At 39.4% G+C, this 15985-nt stretch overlaps 1 protein-coding gene across 4 annotated transcripts in view; it reads left to right on the plus strand.

Moving 5' to 3' along the window:
- Positions 1-15985, plus strand: part of TRPM3 (transient receptor potential cation channel subfamily M member 3) — a 503278-nt gene that overhangs the window by 231726 nt on the left and 255567 nt on the right. The gene's annotated exons all lie outside the window — the stretch shown is intronic.

Raw genomic sequence — 15985 nt, forward strand, 5'->3', positions numbered from 1 at the left:
ACCCTTGCACTGATCATTAGCATTCATCTTTAATAATTTATCCAACTTTCTATTTTTTGTAGGATTCTTTTATTCTTATTCTTATTTTCAGGCCATTAAAATGTTCTTGATGGACCCATATTGGCCTCTTATTATTCTTCCTATTTTCCCTTCACTTTAGGGTAGTTTGTTAGAGTACGACTAATCAATATGAAAGGACACAGAATCATACTTGGATATTTGTGTTTATGGGGTATGTTTTTATGGAATGTGTTTTTCTTTTAAATGTGGAAATGGGGAGAATAATTAGCATCATGTAATATTTCACTTCACATTTTCAAAGCTCTTTACAGCATTAATTATCTCACAGTGTGAGGTAGTAAAATATTACCTGGAAACCTGAGACACAGTGATAGATGTAAAAAAGGGATTCAGGTCTCTAACTTCCACTTTAAGTGCCTAAATCCAAAATTCAGATCCCCAGACCCCCAGCTGCTGCCTAACCCTCTACGCACCTGTATGACTCTGTGACTCATTAGATGCCATGGGACTGTGGCTCTGGTGCTCTGACTCATGTGCCACAATTGCATCCTTTTAGCCAGGCACGCAACCAGCAACCCCCAGAAGTCATTGATTTTTTTTTCCCTCCATTATTGAAGTGGCATAACTTCTTCCCTCTGTTTTCAATGCAGGATTGTTTCCTGTCTATAAAAATGGTTAGAAAGAGGTAGCTCCCTCTTGTGTGTTCATTACTTCACTTGCTGCCAAGACCTTTTCACCTGGTTTGGCGAGTTTCTCCATCTCCAATTGTTAAGATCTTAAAGGAGTCAGAAATCAAAAAGAAGCTATATATGCATTATGCATGGAAGGACTATGGGGGCCTTTATTCTTATCTCCTTCATTGTTAATATGAAATTTATTCTGTTTTTGAAATCCTGCTACTACCAAATATGAGCAGTATTTCCCCAGGAGTAAGTATTTTACTGCCAGGACCTGTGCATATTTATACTGAAAACAAGCATTTATTTGCATTCTCTGATACATGATGGGGAAGAAGACCCACCTGTACTCTGCCATTGTATGCTTGGTTTAGGAGGTCCACTTAAATAGCCAATATACATCTGTGTTTAGACCATGGATCTGGGATATTTATATGTACAATCATCTCTGGTGTTAATCAGACAATTCATTATGTGCAGCTGTTTTTACTACCCACAATGGACAAGAAGTAGCCGTGGGTGAAGAAACAAGTGTGCTAAAAGGATGCTTTGACACCATACAGATGTCAGGAGATCATACTAGCTGCAAGAAGCCTCACAGCAATAATACTGTAGCATCATCTTTGCAGCCTGGAATTTACAGTAGTATTAGATGACGTCCGTCCACACTTCTTTGCAGAGATCACAGATAGGAAGGAAACTTCTTAGCATATAGTGCTTCAGTAGTAAAATTCTCACCTGCCGTGTGGAAGCCCTGGGTTTGATTCCCAGCCAATACAACTCATGTCTCGGGAGGTTGTGGAATCTCTATCACTGGAGATATTTAAGAGCAGGTTAGATAGACATCTATCAGGGATGGTCTAGATCTCAACCTATGGGTCTCAATTAGATTTTCTAAGGGTTTCCAGCTGGGCTCTTAAGGAGCCATGTGCAGCCACTTGACTCCTTCTCAGCTGCCAGTCTCTGTCCTGTCCTGCCCTGCCGTGTTGAAATGGAACAGCTTTGTCCGCTCCCGGTTTTGAATTGCCTTGGCTCACAAGGTCTTCCTGAATTGTCAAAATGGTCCCTGTCTCAAAAAGGCTGGTCTAGATGGTGCTTGGTCCTGCTATGAGGGCAGAGGACTGGATATGATGTCCTCTTGAGGTCCCTTCCAGTTCTAGTTTTCTACTATTCTATGAACTTGTGTTTTTCAGTACTTCTAGATTTCTCTATTTATTCATTGACAGTATTGCTAAGCACAGATTTTTCTTGTGCCTTTCATATATTTTGATGCTTTTAGGAAAGATTTCCCATGCAACTTCTGAACTGCATTCAAAATCTGTTGGTTTTTTTTTAACTTTGCCATTAGTGTATATGAGGGAGAGCTAGAGGACTTGTGTTCTCATTAACCCATTTTTCCCCAGAACCAGGAGCCCAAATGGGTCTTATTGAGTTTTAATGTTCTTTGAAATACAAAGGGCCAAAATCACCATAAACATAAATGGGTGCAATGCTGATCAAATCAATAGAATTGTTTGTGTTTATGCCAGGAGTGACTTTGGAATAAAATCTCTTCCAACTGCCTTAACTACCGCTGGCACTAGTTCACTTATCCTGTTGCTGTATACTGGACAGGAAATGGCAGAAATATAAGAAAATCTAAACAAATTAGAACAAGAAAGTAAAAACAAAGTAATCCACCATTTCAGATTTTTTCCTTCAGAATTTCATTAGAATAGGCACATTTCCATGAAATATTTCAGTTTTGATGGAACAGCATTTTCTGATGGAAAATATTCCATTGCAAATGTTTTGACCAGTTTAAATTTTTGTATGGGTGTCACTGTTAAATGAGAAATTTCAAATTTACCTTTTATTGGGTTTTCTGAGTACCAGGAATATGACCTAGTATTTCATAGCACTTTGCACCTTCCATGACGTGTAGTGGGCTTCCCTTCCACCTTGCCCCAGGTTCACAGTGGTTTTCAGTCCCACTCTGAAGCTCTCTCCCACACTGATATTTGGTCCGACGGAGAATCCCTTATAAAAGAACTTCTGCGTAAGCACTCAGCAGTGTCTCTGCTAAAAAATATAATGATTTGTAGTAAAAAAAAATCTGATTAAAATTGCTTTATGCTTAGTATTATTATTTGTGGTCTACAAAGTTCTACTGAAAAGAAGTGTGAAAACTCAGCAAAGAAATAGGTAGGGTTGCTTTCAGGAAACAGCATAAATTCTGATAAGTTGTATAGTGAAAGTAGAGTTGAAATTAAATTTATTCTAAAGTTTTTGTACATGGAACACATTGCTCAAAATACCATCTGATCTCTCTGAGCCTTAATCTGTCCAGCTGGACAGAAAAAAAACTTCAGTGGGGGGAAAAAAAAATCAGAAGAGTGAACACAGACAGAAATGCCGGTGTTGAGGAAGGCAAATTAACAGAGATTGATTTACACACACATTCATACAGCCCTTTCTCCCTTACTATTCAGCCATCCTCTCAGGTTGGTCCATATCCATTCCAAGTCTACCATCTTGCAAACCTACGAGACCTCCTTTGGACAAACACTGAGATTTCTGAAAATCAGGCTTTTCCCCATCCTCTATCCCATTTCTATGAAGGCTGCTCCTATTCCTCACCCTCACTGCCTCCATGCAAGTTGTCTGAATGAAGAGCTGGTAATGTCTTGTGCTACTAGAAATAACTTTATCTGCCCAAATTAATCTCAGAAATGGGTATTGTAGCTTCAATAAAATTCCAATCTTTCCCCTTCCTCTTAAAAAAAAAAAAAAAAAAAAAAAAAAAGTCTTCTGAAAATAGCCATTTTGAGAGGTTGCATTGATTTCCGACCCCCTGCCCTTCCTCCCCTCTGCAGAATGTCAGGGAATACTTTGGGGTTTATATAGGAGAAGAACCAACCTTGCTAACAGTGAATTTCTATTTTCCAAAGTCTAGTTTCCTAAGACTTACTCAGTGGAATCATCAATTCATATACATTTTGGGGGAAGGAGGAAAGGATGAGGTTTGTGTGAGGGACGAGTATAACAAGCCTGTATTATGCAACTGCTACACAAATTATTAGCCCTGTCATGATGAGTGCTAGTGAAAGGCATCTGTGGTTTTACAAAAGATGCAGACTGCATTATATGAGTTTATATTTGCACGATTATTTCAAGACTAAGAAGTGAAAGGGGAGCACAGTATAGTAGAAGTTTAAAACATGCTAGTTTTAGGCAGTGTATTTAAGCTAATCACCATTTTTAGTCTGGACATAGAGTCAAAAACTGAGGTGGTCAGAAGTGAAGGGTAAATGCTGTTTATTGTGTGGTTCTGAAATTTGTTTCTACATGTTATGGTAATGATGCATATGTACAGAAGTGTGAATGTGTTTCTGTATATTCGTCATAAACAAAGAATTGTTCATATTGCTTGTATGTAAGAAATAAAAAAAAAACTGAAAAGGTGACCTTGAAAATGTATATTTTGTCTAAATTCAGGATTGTTTTTACTATATGTTGAATGTCTCTTGTCTGGCACCCTTGGGACCTGAACAGTGCTGGATGAGAGAATTTTCCAGACAATGGGAGGTCCAATATTATTTAGCACATTACCAACGCCTACCCTGCTTACTGTACCCTGTCTACAGCTAAATAACAGCACAGAACACTGAGAGCTAGGAGTGGTGGCTGTAAACAAACTTTATAGAACCACGGGAAACTTGGTCACACCCGTGATAAGTGGTCATCCAGCTAACTAAAATCATGCCAGATTATGGTGTTTGCCAGCCAAGAGAGTTCCAGATTAGAGAGGTTCAGCCTCTACAGATAAATCTGTCCACTATTACTTTAACAAAACAAAAAAGCAGAAATGCAGCACTTTAAAGACTAACAAAATGATTTATTTGGTGATGAGCTTTCATGGGACAGACCCACTTCATCAGATCAATCTCATTTCCAATACAGATTGACATATATAAGTAAAGAGGCCAAAAATAATTGCAATAAAACCTGACAAATCAAATACATAGAACTGAAGGAGGGGCATGAGGGGCGGGGGGGGGGCGTGTTGATTGTCCTGTCTGAGATAATTACAAGCATCAAAGGAAGGGAAGCAGTCCTTGTAATGCGTGCGGTAATTGATGTCTGTGTTCATATCACATGTTAATGTGTCAAATTTGAATGTGAACTCCAACTTGCAAATTTCTCACTGTAATCTGTTTTTGAATTCTTAGCTTTTTAACGGAATGGCCCACTCCATTGAAGTTTTCACTGACCGGCTTATGTGTACTGAGTTTCTTGATGTCTGCTCTCTGTCCATTTATTCTTTGGCAAAGGTTTTGCTCAGTCTGTTCAATGTACATAGTGGCAGGGCATTGTTGGCACATAATGGCATATATAATGTTGCTGGAAGTGCATGAGAATGTGCCTTTGATCTTGTAACTAACATGGTTAGTTCTAGTGATGGTATCCCCAGAATAAATATCTGGACAAAGTTGACAGCAGGGTTTGTTTGTTTTGTTGGAGTACAGACTAACATGGCTACCTCTCGCATTTTGAAGGTTTACTGTATAGTCAGTAGTTCGCTGCTCATTGTGCATACTACACACACAGTACAGACTTGCCAGTAATTATCACAGACTAGAGTTGAGGTTCAGGAGTTTTATCAAACCACAATGCAAATTCCCAAGATTTCCTATTGAAATCTATATTACTTGATATCTTATTACTTATGGTCAACAATTTTCAGGTCCTTAGTGCCTTATCAGATATGCATTTGTCTTTAATGGCACGTTGAAGAGTGTAGTTATTTTTCTTGAACTAGATTTGTCTGAGAGAGATGTTTAGCATATTAAAAGCAATTGCTTAAAACAGTTCTTCTCAATTCTTCTCAATTGCCTTTGAGCTAATTTGCTTGGAATTATAAATTAATTATAAATTATAAAATCTAAAATATGGTCACCTAAAGTCTTCCTTTAGAGTGCAGACTTAGTAATGATTGTTTTCCACACACTTGATCCATGTGTAGGTCACTTTAGGATTCTGTGAGTTGAAGGAAGCAGCCCGCTAATTCCTATGGGACATGTGCTAAGTGTGGGTCAGATCTGACCTCTTAGTTATTCTGCTGCTTCCATTGGCATCCAGGGGATGGCATTATTGTGTAAAAAATTCCTCAAGGTCTTTTCAGGTCTAATTCATCTCAAGGATTATATTTCATTATTTGCCCCCACTATCAACTGTGACCACTCCCTTAGGCAATTTTTAATATCCCAAAATTAGACCCTAATTTCTATCTTTTTTTACTTTTACATCTCCCTTGTGCCAGACTATTCCAGTTACTTCTAGAGCGCAACAATTACTTACGACAGTCAACTAAATCTGTTAATTCTTTTAAAACTGGAGGCATATGATATATGTTCTTTGATTATATTAAGAATTTCCAGTTTTGGGGCCTTACAATAGAAGAAGAGACATTTTCTAGATATAGAGGAAGGAAACAGATATGGAGATTTCAGGTTGGAGTAGAGAGAGGTTTATGGGTGGGAGATAGTTCAGTGGTTTGCACATTGGCCTGCTAAACCCAGGGTAGTAGTTCAATCCATGAGGGGGCCATTTAGGGATCTGGGGCAAATACGTTTAAAAAAAAATGGTGCTTGGCTCTCCTAAGCAGGGGACTGCACTTGTCAGGGGACTAACAAAAAATGGTGCTTGGCTCTCCTAAGAGGGCAGGGGACTGCACTTGTCAACCTCCCAAGGTCCCTTCCAGTTCTGTGAGATGTGTATCTCCATATATGGTATGCAGTGTGTGATTTGTGATGTCTAGTTTAATCAGTTGGGGTTTTATTAAGAGAATTTTGAGCATACAATTACAGAGTTCAAAAACACATGCACGCAAATCTGCTCTTCATAAACACTTCGCCATCCTAATATATCCAACTATCTAATCTAAAGATATTTTCTAGAGGGAACTAATAACTATTGGTTGGCATCGCAGAATAAATTTTTATAAGGACACTGTTCAGAAATCTACTTTGATCTTTTTATCTCACTTATAATCACTTAAAAGCTATGTTTGTGTACTTATTTATTCTATTTGATATTTTACTTACAGCACATTGTGTGGTTTAAAGTGCAAACGGGCCAAACCTCAGCTCGTGAACAAAAGTTGATGCATGTTCATTTTCCTTTGTAGATGTGGCAGACTGGGTAATTCTCATAGGCTGGGTTTTGACCATGGCAGGAAGGTACAGCTGTGGAGTGTTAGGCTGGGGAGTTAGGAGTATTTTGGCTATGGCCAGGTCTGCTGATGGAGGACAGGAGGAGGATAAAGGGGCAGTTGCTCTGAGGCCCAGCCTTTCAGTGGAGCTCCAGACCCCTTTGAAGTGCTGGTACCACCATTTCATGCAGCTCTGGGGAACCAACTAGTACTAAGGGATACTGCCTCGGCCCCACCCCTTCTAGGGTGCAGAGCTGGGCCCCCTCCCTCTTTGCCCTTGGTCCTGCTGTGGTAGTAGCATCTTTATTGTGAGTTTGAGTGGCTGGCCAGAGTATTTATAAACATAGCTGGGTATACAGGTTGGTGTCAGTGAAAGGTTGGCTGGCTTTACAGGTTATCTCGTCATCAGAGAGCAAGAGTGAACCCAGATTGGTGAAAGAGAAGGCCCTAGTGGCACCCCCTTGACTGGGCTTTTTGGAAGAAAAATGGCCACAGATTGAATTTTCTTAGCAAAGAACCCAGAGCAACCCCCATCTCCCATTTGGGATTCACAACCTCCAGCATACTTCGTTGCTTCCCTTGGGCATCTCTCATTCCACCTGCTATTTGAATGAGAGACTACATGTAGAATGCAAAGCTTGATCTACGCTAGTCAGGTAAAGCAGTTGCAGATGCACAACTCTAGCTACTGCAATTGCATAGCTATAATCAGCGTATCTGCAATCAGCTTACTTGGCCATCCTCATTGAGGAAGGTCGACAGGAGCGATAGTGAGGCATGCAGGGGTCAACTGCTGACACCTGATAAGTTGACTTTGTGTGTCTCAACCAGGGTTCATCTTCCGCGTAATGTAGTCGTGGCCAAGAAGAGAAAAATACTAGCTTCCTTCCTAGGTCCCTGAATACTGCCAGTCATCATGTGCTGATAATTAGATCTGTGTTGCACTGAATCAGGGTTGGAATCTGTATTTACCTCTCTAGCAAATTCTTTGGGTGCACTCCTGTGAAATTTCATTGTGCAAAGCTCTTGGAGAAATGAAGAGACCAGATCTTTTGACTCCACTTGCACCCTTATGTTAATCAAGTGACATTTTAGTAAAATTGAATCACTGTTAGTAATTTGAGGCATGTTGGTCATTGCCTTTCAGTGATAATGTGAAGACTTATTTGTCTTGATTTTGGTTATGCACTGGTGTAACTCACTGGTGTCAGTGAGCTCAGGATCAGGTCTGCTTTGCTTGTGTATAATTCCACATAATCTGCAGGGCGTGTTGTTATTCATGTGCTACCTCTAAAAGGAGATTTTTTTATTACCTTTCAATTTTTTAAAGATACTCTTTAAATTAAACTTCCAATAAAAATGTCACTGCATATGAAATAGTAAAAAGCATTTGTTTCTCCTAAGAGAAAAAATTGGGTTGCTGTCTGAATAAGTTTCAATTTTAAGAGGTTTGTAACTCTGCTGTAAAAAAGTGCTCTAAGGTAAAGTTGGATCAAAGCAATGTTGTTGCTGATGGTGATATTGATGTTGCACTGGAAGAACTACTTAAGTGCCTTAAATAAAGTTTGAAGGCAAAGCTGCAGTGAACAATCCAGTGTTTCTGGACTGCCAACAATGCTTGTTTGCTACTATGTGACGGGCCATATTCCCAGTGATGTCAGACCACTTTCTCTGTAAAAGTGGTGCTCAAGCCACTTGTAGAAGTGTTTCCTGAGACTGATTCAGAGAGCACCTTCAGAACAAAACTGCTAATTTGTACTTTTCTGCTCAGAGAACGTGGTTGGCCATCTTTCCTGTTAGTTTAAAATAATGGCAAAGCTATTAAAACAGATTACTGTTTGCAAGAAGATAACTAATGCTTTGTGGTGCTGGTACATGACACAGGAATTTTTTGGTGTGGGGTCGGACAAATGTATTTTTAGTGCATTTGTCTGTGGTTGTCCTTTCACTCTCATTAGAGTAACTGTATTGAAATGTACTGATTTTTGCCTACGTGAAACTGGAGTAAAAACAGAATCAGCTGAACAAGATTGTTTACTGTAGCTTACATCAAGGAGATAATTAGAGCTAGTCAAAATTGGTGACAGTAGTTACCATTCATGAAAACTTTGGGGAAAAACTTTTCATTTTTAATAAAGTTTTTTTTTTCCCCTTTTCCTCTCCTATTTTGCCACTGGAACAGAGGCAGAAGGCAGGAAGAGAGAGAGGGAGACAATAATTGAAAATAAACAATGTTGGTTTTGAAACTTGAAATGAAAAGATAATTTTCTTATTTCCTGGTGTTTTTAATGAAAAAATCTACAACTTTCAGTGGAAATGTTCATGTTTTAAAAGGTCACCTTTTTATCAAAACCTTTTGCAATCATCACAACCGTTTCTAGAAATAATGTAAGAAATAAGTTTACCCCCCTCCCCAACTTTACTAGGTCATATTGTTCCAAGAAATAGTATGAAGAGCTAATAACACGATTGTCTTTTTGCACTGTTTCTAACATTGTTCCTTTCCTTTCCATTTCTATCACCAAAGCGTTTGTCAACACTACACGTATTTCTGATTTGGGATCCATAACACCACAGATGAGCACTTAATTTTGCAGCAATACTCAGAGGGCATGCTCCAAAAGTCATGTTGTCAGCTGTATGCAGGCATTTTAAAATGTAGGAAAAAAACCACTCTTCAGCTGGATGTTTATCTTGTGTGTGGGGAATGGAACAAGAGATTGGGTTGCCTCAGGTAACTTTGATGCTGTAAGGTAGAGGAGTAACATAAATCCACTGGCTGTTTTTCCACCTCTTGAATAGTAAAATATGAAAGTATCCTAAATGACTGTTTTAGTAGAAATGTGAATTAAGAGCACCATGTTTACTCAATTTAAACTCTTTATGCAGAGTGAGCATTATTTACTAGTACATTTCATTTCTGCTTGCCTACACATTATTATTTCCCAAACTTTTCCTCTGCGTCTCAGCAGAATACGATCTATTTCATTAACATTCAAAAAGTCCAGACCCTTCTGAGGAATAGCCTAGGCTTAACATAGTGGACAAACAGGAAGATAAGAGGTGAAGGATGAAAAAGGAAAAAGCCTGTAGGATATTTTGTCTTATTTAGGTTCTCAGGCTTCAAAATGCCAATCGGAGTCTGCTTACACTAGTCTTATCCATTGACTTGAATGCAGTTAGTCCTGTTTTACACTGGTGTAAGTGAGAGTATAATCAGGCTGTATTTCATTCATCAGTAGCTTCTATGGAGGTTCAAGAAGCAGAAAACTTGGGGGAAAAATTGAAAATGGACCATTTCTGTTTCTTTCTGGTCTTTCAAATGCACCAAAGTCAAATACTCTACAATATAAGGCAATGCTACCATCACATTGCCCTTCATAACCTTATAAATGGGGGGAGAGGGAGAAGCATCTTCCAGCAGTTTGAAAGTTAACCTATTTATGCAAAATATTGGAACCTATTTACTGTTTAAGCAATGTTGATTTAGAGTGGGAGAAAATTGGTAAGCAGTGTGCGCGCGCGTGTGTGTGAGAGAGAGAGACAGAGAGGTTCAGTGTTGCAGGTGTGAAGAAGCTGGAACTGGCTGAGAAAAGAAACTATCTGCTGGAAGATATTTTCTAAACATGGCTGCAGTGACAGGAAATTTGGTTTCAAAAAACTCTACATTCTCTCTACATTGACCAGAGCAATGAGTTTGTGTATCTCACTGTCTCACTCAAGCTGACACAAGAAATGGAGACAAATGCATAAATGGAGAATTTGGAATTAAAAAGTAATGCCAGCAGTGCTTTGTGGAAATATGAGAGAGAGAGAGAAGTTTAATTGCTGATACCACTATCTCCCCTGGGCCACCTGAGCATCGAGAAAGGAGATCAGTCATCCTTAGGAACAGGGACTTGCTCTCTCCAGCAATCCTGTGGGTTAAGTAAGAAGTAGTATGGAGAGTCAAAAAAGAGACCTATCTAGTCTTCCTCAGTTTAGAGTGCTCTCGGGAAAATAGTGACAAGGAATGTTTCCTTTGAGAGCTACATGAGGGAGAAGCCTCTACTGGGGACAAGGTGGCAGCAATCAGTGTCTATCCTGAGACACCTGAAAACTTCACTGATATTCTGTGGCTTGTGCTGCCAGAATCTGTTATAGCCCAATATTTTAATTGGATTAGCGGTACACATTGGACCTTTTTCCACTGTTGTCTTACACCATGAGTAGCCCTTTTCATCAGTGCAACATGGATATATAACGTTACTGAATGAGAGAGGGCTTATTTGGCATCCAATTTGCGTGGGTGAAATAATAACACAAGAGTTGGGTAAAGGTGAAATAGGCCCTTTCCCTTTGCACAATTTTAATTTATGTTGGGGAAGTGGCTAGCAGATTCCACTTCCAGCATCTACTGCTGAGATACAGTGCTTAGCATATGAAGGAAAGATTTGTAGAAAAGCCCTGGCCTCTTGCTCAGGACTACTGCTAACACAGAAAGCACATCTGACAAGTAATTTAGTTTTTCTTATCTTTACAGCAGATTTTGTTGCTCCTTTGACAGCGTATTTGATGGTGGGTCGGGGGAGGAGACAGGAAATAACTGACAGTACTTACTCTGGCAATGTTGAGGAGTGTGGTGTTTTGTCAAGTTTGACAGCTGACACTGTGATGTTTATTATGCCTTTTATGCTCAGAGAAGCAACAATACTTTTTTGTGAGCATTTATTTCTGAACCCAAAATCTGAAAATTGGGAAAAATGCAGTCACTTAAGAGGAAAAGTGCCGTGTGGCTCGTTCTCTCTCTCGCATCATTTGTGATCTGGGTCAACTCCATCAGGAACGCTGTCTGTCTGTTGGGTGAATTGTGACAGGGAATGTTTCCTCACAGACTTACCACGAGGACTTCTTCACATTTATGGGTAATGTGTCTAGACAAGAGGTGCACAGCATCTCTGCAAGCTTGCATACACGTGGTGTTCTTCAGGAAGTGTTTATTGTGTGGTTAGAAACCAGAAAAGGCTGTCAGCAAAGGTGACAGCATGAGCAAAAGCAGAGGTCGTTTACATATTTAAATTTGTCTTGGGTTAATGGACAAAAAGAATCTCCAGAATTATTAGCATTGCATGGAGAGTAGGAGCTCTAATTATTAACTTCCCTAGTGATTTTTCCCACTTGAGTTTCAGAATCAGATCAGATTTGATCCCTACAGCCCACTGTGCTAGATTCAAAGCACCCTGAGATGCATAACAGAGAAAAAGGGGGTGGGGGAAGTAGTGAAGTACAAGCTTTGTTTATTTTAAATTTGGTGGTATGCATCAAGGCACAGTACTGGAAATATAGTAATGTACAGATTAACACATCAACAATGAGTGTTTATTTTTTCTTGTTTACTATCGTGAAGACATTTACTATCAATTCATTTAAAATGAAGTAGGAAGCTATGTTCATCTCGGCAAGCAACCCTACACAGATACCTCAGAATTTCCAGACTTAAAAAGGAAACCCCTTAAGTCAACCAATCCATTTCTTTAGGGACACAGCCAACCGTTCCATACAAAACGATTTTAATGTTTTGTTCATTCTAGTTTTAAATTCCCAGGAGAATGGGACCTTATCCCATGGCTGCTTGCTTTGCTCAGCAGCATTTAATGAAGGACTTTGTCAAAGGCTTCTGCAAGCCCAAGTATACTGTATCTGCTGAATCACCCTTTTCCACATGGGTATTGACCCACCACAGAGAATTCTAACAGATTGGTGAGGCATGATTTCCCTTTACAAAACCTAACATATTGTGCTCATCCAAGTGTTCTTTACAACAGCATCAACCAGTTTGCCTGGAGCTGAAGTTAGGTCATACTGCTAACAGGCTTCTGCAGCTTTCTTTTTTTTTTTTTTTTTTTTAGGATCAGCAGTCGTATTAGCTTTCTGTCATTCATCTGGGTCAGTAAGAACATAAGCAACTAGGTACAACGATGAGTACCATAAAATGTAATCAAACCACAGGCAAATTATTGTAGTCAGGAAAAAGGAAGACCCTTTGTTTCATAAATTTTAAGAGTAATTCAGTCATGACACACAGAATACTTCATTTATATACACACACAAAAGAGTGGAAAATAAATATATTTGAGAAGTTGTGTCAAACTGGAAATTCAGGGAAATTGAGGCTGTGAGGCTACAAAGATTAGCAGGATAAATATGTATAATTTCACTGAACATAAACATTTAAGAGGCTGAAACAGGAGAAGCTGGCCAAGCTGCTTCCTGGAAGAGAGATCACAGTCTCATCCAGAGAAGCAAAGGTTCTCTCATGGATCAATAACTAGCTAAAAAATAGGAAACAAAGGATAGAAGTAAACAGTTTCCACAGAAAAGGTAAATAGTGGAGTTCCCCCAAGATCTGTACTGGGTCCACTGCTGTTCAGCGTATTCATGTGATCTGGGAAAAGGGGTAAAGAGCAAGGTAGGAAAATTTGCAGCTGATACTGAATTACGCAAAATAATGAAGTCCAAATATGACTACAAACAAAGGTATCTCAAAATTAGGTGACAGGAAGATTGAAAGTTGATAAATGCAAAAGTAATGCATGTTGGAAAATACACATAATCCTAACTATAGACACAAAATGATGTCTAAATTAGCATTTACCACTCAAGAAAAAGTCATTGCAGAGAGTTCTGTAAGCTCATCTGCAGGGTGACCATCTGTCCTGTAATTGGGATGCCAAAAAGGCACCCCTACTTTATTTTTAAAAGGAATTAATTGTCCCATATTTAGGCCCTCAGGGAGTGGGGGTGGGGGACAGGAGTGGTCATGGCTGCCACTTTTCTGGGGTTCCGGTCGCCACCTCCCTAGGGCTCCAAGCGGGGAGCGCCTGCGGCCACCGCTTCCCTAGGACTGAGGGAGGGCACTCCCCGGGGCTTGATGCAGCCGGGAGTAGCAAACCCCTCCCCCACCCCCGTAGCTCTGTCCCATGCGGTCACCCTACTCATCTGCTCTCTACGTAGCAGCTGTCAAAAAAGCTGCTAATGTTCAGCACTGCTGGAACTGAATAGATAAAACTGAAAATATCAGAAATGAGGAGCTTTGGAACAGAGCAGGACAAGAGCCACTTGACATTCAAATCAAGAGAAGAAAGTGAGGATGGCTAGGCCACACTCTTAGAAAACCATCATTCAGCATAGTCCATACAGTTCGTTCTCCATGGCGATTTAGCCTTTGTTCCTAACATAGAGGCCACCAGTAACAATGCCAACTTGCTCGATTCAAATTTATGGCTTTCTGTGCTATGACCATTGATCAATTAGCAGCTAGACTAAGCATACCTACTCCTTAAAAATTAGTGTTACTTTTAGGATAAATAGTTCAAATACTGTAAAAGCTAATGAATAAAAGCATATCATTTGTATTTTTAATTCCTATGGTTACATAACCCAATTAAAGGCATATGAATTAATGCTCATGGTGAGCTAGCTGGTGCTAACAGTTGTCTGATTTTATGATGTGTTACATTTCCCATAGGTACCAAACAGCCATGTACGTACATGTAATGATGCTTAACTTAGGATAGATTTGACACGAGAGGTTAGAGGCTTCATGATGTAGTCCGTGGAAACGTTGCATTTTCAAGGGGCATACAAGATGACTTATCAGGTCGTACCTTTCTCTAACTTTTGTAAGTCACTTTAATTGCTTGTTCACCAGTGATTGTTATTCTTAGGGTTGCCTATATTATTACTATTTTTTGTTGATTTAGTTAGTGCAAGTGAGACCTTGCTCATACGGTGACAGGTCCTAGTTTACATCAGAGACTACAGCAAATATGTTCCAGGTTTTTCTCCTATTTTCATGTAATCCATTTAAGTGCCAGAGGCTTCAGTTATAGTTGTTCTTGTCCCTGTGTTTCTTGTCTATGTCTTGGTCAGTTTTATGTCTGTACGGCATCCCAGAGACACGTAAGAAGAATTTTGAACCACACTGGGTATTGATTTGGTAGGAAATGTATTAAACCAGTCTACAGAGCTGCATACTGAGTTTATGATCTGATACCAGAGATTACTTCAAGTAAAAGTAAAGCATTCTTTGAACCACAATTAATGCCCCAAACTATGTTTTATTCTTTATTAGAAAAGGAAGTTCTTGCTATTTTAATTACTAGGTAGTTCAACTTGTTTAATAATGCCAGTGAGTAGCAGAGATTTTCTTGTAATTTAAATACTACAGGAAGCGCCACAATTTAGCTTAACTCAATTTAGGAAGTATGTTATGATTTCCTAGGAAATATTTCCTACAATTCAAAAATAATTTTAAGCTAGTTAGCAAGGAGGGTATCAGCCTTTCTGATGTAAGTTGCATTAATATAATTCCAGAGGATGATGATGTAGCTTTACAATTTGCAAAGGTAGTGTAAAATATGTAGGCACAGCAGAGAACTAGATTCTTTTTAATCTAAGCAGAAACTCTACTCCCAGGACTGTCACAGGTGAGCACTGTTTGTTCAGAAAGTCAGAACAAATATCAGGCAGGAATTCCATCTGACTCCCTCCATTATCCTTTGTGATAATTCATTAAAGAATACCTGTCACCAATGAGTGTCACGGCTATCCCAGATAGGATTTTCTCTATTCTTTTATTCACAGGGAGTAAGGCTGAGCTACTCAAAGCAGAAAGTTTGGTGACGGGAGAGAGAAGAGAGCAAGTCTGTCAAACTCACTTTCTCATGCATTTTACTGGTGCACTCTCCTTCAAGATTTTGTAAAAAGTGGAATGGCATTTCTGTGACCTGCCAGGCATATAGGCTGCGGGGTTTACTTTTCACCTCAGAATCAGTCAGCCTTCATTCTATCTCTTTCCTATCTCATCCAGCTTGACTATTCTGGCATTTACATTGCACTTATCAAAGCTGAATTTCAATTTCCAGCTCAGTATGAAATATAAAGACATGGAAAATGAGATAGAAAGTGGACCTTTGGGTTGTACCTTAGTTCAAATGCATCTCAAGCAGAAAGGGTGCCTTAATCTGCTTTTCCCCAGTGTCCTCGTCTTGAGCCAGTGTCATTTTTATCATGATAACAGTGCTGTTAAATATGCACAGTGTTTGCTGCAAAC

This window comes from Carettochelys insculpta, chromosome 5 (assembly GCF_033958435.1).
Source record: "Carettochelys insculpta isolate YL-2023 chromosome 5, ASM3395843v1, whole genome shotgun sequence".
NCBI classification, from domain to species: Eukaryota; Metazoa; Chordata; order Testudines; family Carettochelyidae; genus Carettochelys; species Carettochelys insculpta.